Below are 7,921 nucleotides of genomic sequence, written 5' to 3'. Positions count from 1 at the left end.
GCAAAGGACTGTTGGACAGTCAATTGCTTGGTGGAAGTAGTAAAAGTGGTCTTACGAGTACGACTTCCCCTCTGGGATGACCATCGACTCCCAGCAGCAACAACAGCAGCGCCAGCAACAGTAGGCGTTACACGCAAGGATGCATCGGAGGAATCCCAGGCAGGAGAGGACTCGTCAGAATTGCCAGTGACATGGCCTGCAGGACTATTGGCATTCCTGGAGAAGGAGGAAATTGACACTGAGGGAGTTGGTGGGGTGGTTTGCGTGAGCTTGGTTACAAGAGGAAGGGATTTACTGGTCAGTGGACTGCTTCCGCTGTCGCCCAAAGTTTTTGAACTTGTCACTGACTTATGATTAATGCGCTGCAGGTGACGTATAAGGGAGGATGTTCCGAGGTGGTTAACGTCCTTACCCCTACTTATTACAGCTTGACAAAGGCAACACACGGCTTGACAAATGTTGTCCGCATTTCTGTTGAAATACTTCCACACCGAAGAGCTGATTTTTTTGGTAATTTCACCAGGCATGTCAATGGCCCTATTCCTCCCACGGACAACAGGTGTCTCCCCGGGTGCCTGACTTAAACAAACCACCTCACCATCAGAATCCTCCTGGTCAATTTCCTCCCCAGCGCCAGCAACACCCATATCCTCCTCATCCTGGTGTACTTCAACACTGACATCTTCAATCTGACTATCAGGAACTGGACTGCGGGTGCTCCTTCCAGCACTTGCAGGGGGCGTGCAAATGGTGGAAGGCGCATGCTCTTCACGTCCAGTGTTGGGAAGGTCAGGCATCGCAAACGACACAATTGGACTCTCCTTGTGGATTTGTGATTTCGAAGAACGCACAGTTCTTTGCTGTGCTTTTGCCAGCTTGAGTCTTTTCATTTTTCTAGCGAGAGGCTGAGTGCTTCCATCCTCATGTGAAGCTGAACCACTAGCCATGAACATAGGCCAGGGCCTCAGCCGTTCCTTGCCACTCCGTGTGGTAAATGGCATATTGGCAAGTTTACGCTTCTCCTCTGACAATTTTATTTTAGATTTTTGAGTCCTTTTTTTACTGATATTTGGTGTTTTGGATTTTACATGCTCTCTACTATGACATTGGGCATCGGCCTTGGCAGACGACGTTGCTGGCATTTCATCGTCTCGGCCATGACTAGTGGCAGCAGCTTCAGCACGAGGTGGAAGTCGATCTTGATCTTTCCCTATTTTTGGAACCTCAACATTTTAGTTCTCCATATTTTAATAGGCACAACTAAAAGGCACCTCAGGTAAACAATGGAGATGGATGGATACTTGTATACTTATGGATGGATGAGCGACTGCCGACACAGAGGTAGCTACAGCCGTGGACTACCGTACTGCGTCTGCTGCTAATATAGACTGGATGATAATGATATAAAAAATATATATATATCACTACTGCAGCCGGACAGGTATATATTATATAATGACAGACCTGCTGGACACTGTCAGCACTGCAGACTCCTAAAGTAAGCTACTAGTATCAAGAAGATAAAAAAAAAAAAACACCACAGGTAGGTGGTATACAATTATGGATGGACGAGCGACTGCCGACACAGAGGTAGCTACAGCCGTGGACTACCGTACTGCGTCTGCTGCTAATATAGACTGGATGATAATGATATAAAAAATATATATATATATCACTACTGCAGCCGGACAGGTATATATTATATAATGACGGACCTGCTGGACACTGTCAGCTCAGCACTGCAGACTCCTAAAGTAAGCTACTAGTATCAAGAAGATAGAAAAAAAAACACCACGGGTAGGTGGTATACAATTATGGATGGACGAGCGACTGCCGACACAGAGGTAGCTACAGCCGTGGACTACCGTACTGCGTCTGCTGCTAATATAGACTGGATGATAATGAGATATAAAATATATATATATCACTACTGCAGCCGGACAGGTATATATTATATAATGACGGACCTGCTGGACACTGTCAGCTCAGCACTGCAGACTCCTAAAGTAAGCTACTAGTAGTATCAAGAAGATAGAAAAAAAAAAACACCACAGGTAGGTGGTATACAATTATGGATGGACGAGCGACTGCCGACACAGAGGTAGCTACAGCCGTGGACTACCGTACTGCGTCTGCTGCTAATATAGACTGGATGATAATGATATAAAAAATATATATATATCACTACTGCAGCCGGACAGGTATATATTATATAATGACGGACCTGCTGGACACTGTCAGCTCAGCACTGCAGACTCCTAAAGTAAGCTACTAGTATCAAGAAGATAGAAAAAAAAAAACCCACCACGGGTAGGTGGTATACAATTATGGATGGACGAGCGACTGCCGACACAGAGGTAGCTACAGCCGTGGACTACCGTACTGCGTCTGCTGCTAATATAGACTGGATGATAATGAGATATAAAATATATATATATCACTACTGCAGCCGGACAGGTATATATTATATAATGACGGACCTGCTGGACACTGTCAGCTCAGCACTGCAGACTCCTAAAGTAAGCTACTAGTATCAAGAAGATAGAAAAAAATAAAAACACCACGGGTAGGTGGTATACAATTATGGATGGACGAGCGACTGCCGACACAGAGGTAGCTACAGCCGTGGACTACCGTACTGCGTCTGCTGCTAATATAGACTGGATGATAATGATGTAAAAAAAATATATATATCACTACTGCAGCCGGACAGGTATATATTATATAATGACGGACCTGCTGGACACTGTCAGCTCCGCACTGCAGACTCCTAAAGTAAGCTACTAGTATCAAGAAGATAGAAAAAAAAAAACACCACGGGTAGGGGTATACAATTATGGATGGACGAGCGACTGCCGACACAGAGGTAGCTACAGCCGTGGACTACCGTACTGCGTCTGCTGCAGTGCTAATATAGACTGGATGATAATGATATAAAAATATATATATATCACTACTGCAGCCGGACAGGTATATATTATATAATGACGGACCTGCTGGACACTGTCAGCAGAATGCGTTTATAGAATAAAAACACCACACGACGAGTGTTTAACTTTTTCAGGCAGACAATCACAATATACTGGTGGTCAGCAGACAATCACAATACTGGTGGTCAGTGGTCACTGGTCAGTCACACTGGCAGTGGCACTCTGGCAGCAAAAGTGTGCACTGTTAAAATATGTACTCCTGCTATAACTGCTCCCCAGTCTCCCCCACAATTAAGCTGTGTGAGCAGTGAGCACTCAGCACAGTCAGATATACAGTATTACATAGATGATGCAGCACACTGAGGCTGAGCACAGATATGGTATGTGACTGTGTCACACAGTGTATCGTTTTTTTTCAGGCAGAGAACGGATTAATTAAACTGGTGGTCACTGGTCACACTATCAGCAAGTAGTACTCCTAATATGCTCCCCAAAATTAGTAAATCAAGTGTCTCTACTACTCTCTAGTCTACTCTAAACGGAGAGGACGCCAGCCACGTCCTCTCCCTATCAATCTCAATGCACGTGTGAAAATGGCGGTGACGCGCGGCTCCTTATATAGAATCCGAGTCTCGCGATAGAATCCGAGCCTCGCGAGAATCCGACAGCGGGATGATGACGTTCGGGCGCGCTCGGGTTAACCGAGCAAGGCGGGAAGATCCGAGTGTGCCTCGGACCCGTGTAAAAAGCGTGAAGTTCGGGGGGGTTCGGTTTCCGAGAAACCGAACCCGCTCATCACTAATAATTACCAGCTCATTTGAGAACAAACGTTTTCAAAAAGATGTTTTTTGCAGTCAGATGGCCACCCGGGATGCACAGCCCTGCTGAAGGTAATCAGATCACTCACACGCCGCCCTGGAAATCTCTGCACCAGACCAACGCGTTTCAAACCTATTCCAGGTTCTTTTTCAAGGTAAGTGTGCTCACTTGTGCTCTAAACGGGCTTTAAATACCCACATCCACCAATGAAATAACACATTTTTCAATCGGCAGCACCTGTATAAATATGGCAGCTTCCATATGTTGATAATCGTTACCATGCCAACCACATTATAACAATGTTAAAAACCAAATCAAACTTTAATCCAATTCCTATTACCTCAACACCGCTGGAGGTCTTCACAGTAGTCCTACTCTTAATCACTAAAATAAGTTTAATAGACCGCTCAGCGGAGGCCCGCAGATCATAGTATTACTGTGTCTCCATGGCAACCGCGGACGTGCCGCGACGTCATATCCGGGAGTGGCAAACACTGATAATTTACTGGCCGCGTCCTCCGTTGTAGTTATGGCAACGCTCTGAGATAATTTCCGGAGGAGGTGAACGGAGGCAGATCACTCGTTCTAACACTCCTTCTAACGTTGCTAAATCAAAGTTATTAGAAACTTCACGATTGATATGAAGGAGTGAAGGAGATGGATATTACCTCACGGGACTTTTTATGTTTTTATCCTACTGGACGTGGCCTTTGATTTAGACCTGGAACATCAACGGTGTCCAGTAATTTGGAGAAGGAATCCTATGGGAAAAATTCAGAAACAAGATTGGAAAGAAGGAATTTAGGACACTGTGTATAGAAACAACAAGATGTTTCAGGTCAAATTAATTATAGAGATTAATTAGAATCTACCTCTGATGTAGGATTTATTTTAAATGAGATTTTTAGATTAATCCTAATTATGTTATTTTATAAAGATATGTCTGTGCAGTCCTTTTATCTCAACACCTACTAGAGGGCTGCTATTTCAGTATCTAAGTGTTGACACTGTGGGGAATGACTATCTTATCCCATTCAGTGTCAGCATATATTCTTGGATATAGTATCATGTTGTGGCTGATACCATGGCAACGTCAGAACCTGGAATAGGTTTGAAACGCGTTGGTCTGGTGCAGAGATTTCCAGGGTGGCGTGTGAGTGATCTGATTACCTTCAGCAGGGCTGTGCATCCCGGGTGGCCATCTGACTGCAAAAAACATCTTTTTGAAAACGTTTGTTCTCAAATGAGCTGGTAATTATCCCATTCACATTAAGTCTGGATTCTTCTCTGCCTAAAGTGTGTCAGTTACAAGAGCTGGAATTTTATGTTTGATGTTTAAATTGGAATTTTAAAATATTAAAGACGTATTGCATGAGATATTGGCATTTCCTTCTTTTACATGAAAAATCAATATTGGATACGGAGAGGAGAAATATTGTGAGAAGAAAAGAGGAAAAGATACCATTACATGCAAGCTGACAAGTTTATTACAGGAATGTAATTATGGTATCATTCATATGAATTTGTGATTAATGAGAGATCATTATAGAAGCGCCTACGCGATTTGTACTTGTTTTCTGTATTTCCTGTTTAAGTCAGGCACCCGGGGAGACACCTGTTGTCCGTGGGATGAATATGTCCATTGACATGCCTTGTCAAAATACAAAAAAAATCTCCTCTTTGGTGTGGAATTATTTTAACAGAAATGCGGACAACAGGTGTCAAGCCGTGTGTTGCCTTTGTCAAGCTGTAATAAGTAGGGGTAAGGACGTTAACCACCTAGGAACATCCTCCCTTATACGTCACCTGGAGCGCATTCATCAGAAGTCTTTGACAAGTTCAAAAACTTTGGGTGACAGCGGAAGCATGAGTCCACTGACAACTAAATCCCTTCCTCTTGTACCCAAGGTCCTGCAAACCACACCACCAACTCCCTCAGTGTCAATTTTCTCCTTAGACAGGAACGCCAATAGTCCTGCAGGCCATGTCACTGGCAAGTCTGACGAGTCCTCTCCTGACTGGGATTCCTCCAATGCATCCTTGAGTGTAACGCCTACTGCTGCTGGCGCTGCTGTTGTTGCTGCTGGGAGTCGATCGTCATCCCAGAGGGGAAGTCGGAAGATCACTTGTACTACTTCCAGTAAGCAACTGACTGTCCAACAGTCCTTTGCGAGGAAGATGAAATATCACAGCAGTCATCCTGTTGCAAAGCAGATAACTCAGGCCTTGGCAGCTGTGTTCGTGTTAGACGATCGTCCGGTTTCCGGCGTTAGTTCACAGGGAATTAGAGAATTTCTTGAGGTAGTGTGTCCCTGGTACCAAATACCATCTAGGTTCCACTTCTCTAGGCAGGCGATACCGAAAATGTACACAGACGTCAGAAAAAGAGTCACCAGTGTCCGAAAAAATGCAGTTGTACCCAATGTCCACTTAACCACGGACATGTGGACAAGTGGAGCAGGGCAGACTCAGGACTATATCACTGTGACAGCCCACTGGGTAGATGTATTACCTCCCGCAGCAAGAACAGCAGTGGCAGCACCAGTAGCAGCATCTCGCAAACGCCAACTCGTTCCTAGGCAGGCTACGCTTTGTATCACCGCTTTCCATAAGAGGCACACAGCTGAAAACCTCTTACGGAAACTGAGGAACATCATCGCAGAATGGCTTACCCCAATTGGACTCTCCTGGGGATTTGTGACATCGGACAAAGCCACCAATATTGTGCGTGCATTACATGTGGTCAAAGTCCAGCACGTCCCATGTTTTGCACATACATTGAATTTGGTGGTGCAGAATTTTTTTTAAAACGACAGGGACGTGCAAGAGATGCTGTTGCGGGCCACTTTCGGCATTCAGCCACCGCGTTCCGAAGACTGGAGCACCAACAAACAGTCCTGAACCTGCCCCGCCATCATCTGAAGCAAGAGGTGGTAACAAGGTAGAATTCAACCCTCTATATGCTTCAGAGGATGGAGGAGCAGCAAAAGGCCATTCAAGCCTATACATCTGCCTACGATATAGGCAAAGGAGGGGGAATTCACCTGACTCAAGCACAGTGGAGAATGATTTCAACGTTGTGCAAGGTTCTGCAACCCTTTGGACTTGCCACACGTGAAGTCAGTTCAGACACTGCCAGCCTGAGTCAGGTCATTCCCCTCATCAGGCTTTTGCAGAAGCAGCTGGAGAGATTGAAGGAGGAGCTAAAACGGAGTGATTCCGCTAGGTATGTGGGACTTGTGGATGGAGCCCTTCATTCGCTTGACCAGGATTCACGGGTGGTCAATCTGTTGAAATCAGAGCACTACATTTTGGCCACCGTGCTCGATCCTAGGTTTAAAGCCTACGTTTTATCTCTCTTTCTGGCAGACACAAGTCTGCAGAGGTTCAAAGACCTGCTGGTGAGACACTTGACACTGCCAAGAAAGAGAGATACACTGCCAGAAAGAGAGATACAAGGTAGGCTTTAAACCTAGGATCGAGCACTACATTTTGGCCACCGTGCTCGATCCTAGGTTTAAAGCCTACGTTGTATCTCTCTTTCTGGCAGACACAAGTCTGCAGAGGTTCAAAGACCTGCTGGTGAGACACTTGTCAACTCAAGCGGAACGTGACCCGTCAACAGCTCCTCCTTCACATTCTCCCGCAACTGGGGCTGCAAGGAAAAGGCTAAGAATTCCGAGCCCCCCCGCTGGCGGTGAAGCAGGGCAGTCTGGAGCGAGTGCTGACATCTGGTCCGGACTGAAGGACCTGCCAACGATTACTGACATGTCTACTGTCACTGCATATGATTCTGTTACCATTGAAAGAATGGTGGAGGATTATATGAGTCACAGCATCCAAGTAGGCACGTCAGACCTGAGATGGTGGATTCCAGTGGGGACGAATTAATACTCTGTGAGGAGGGGGATGTACACAGTGAAAGGGGTGAGGAATTGGAGGATGATGATGAGGTGGACATCTTGCCTCTGTAGAGCCAGTTTGAGCAAGGAGAGATTGATTGCTTCTTTTTTTGGTGGGGGCCCAAACCAACCAGTCATTTCAGCCATAGTCGTGTGGCAGACCCTGTGGCTGAAATGATGGGTTTGTTAAAGTGTGCATGTCCTGTTTATACAACATAAGGGTGGGTGGGAGGGCCCAAGGACAATTCCATCTTGCACCTCTTTTTTCTT

This window comes from Pseudophryne corroboree, chromosome 5, assembly GCF_028390025.1.
Source record: "Pseudophryne corroboree isolate aPseCor3 chromosome 5, aPseCor3.hap2, whole genome shotgun sequence".
Taxonomy (NCBI): Eukaryota; Metazoa; Chordata; class Amphibia; order Anura; family Myobatrachidae; genus Pseudophryne; species Pseudophryne corroboree.
This window is presented reverse-complemented; position numbering follows the sequence as displayed.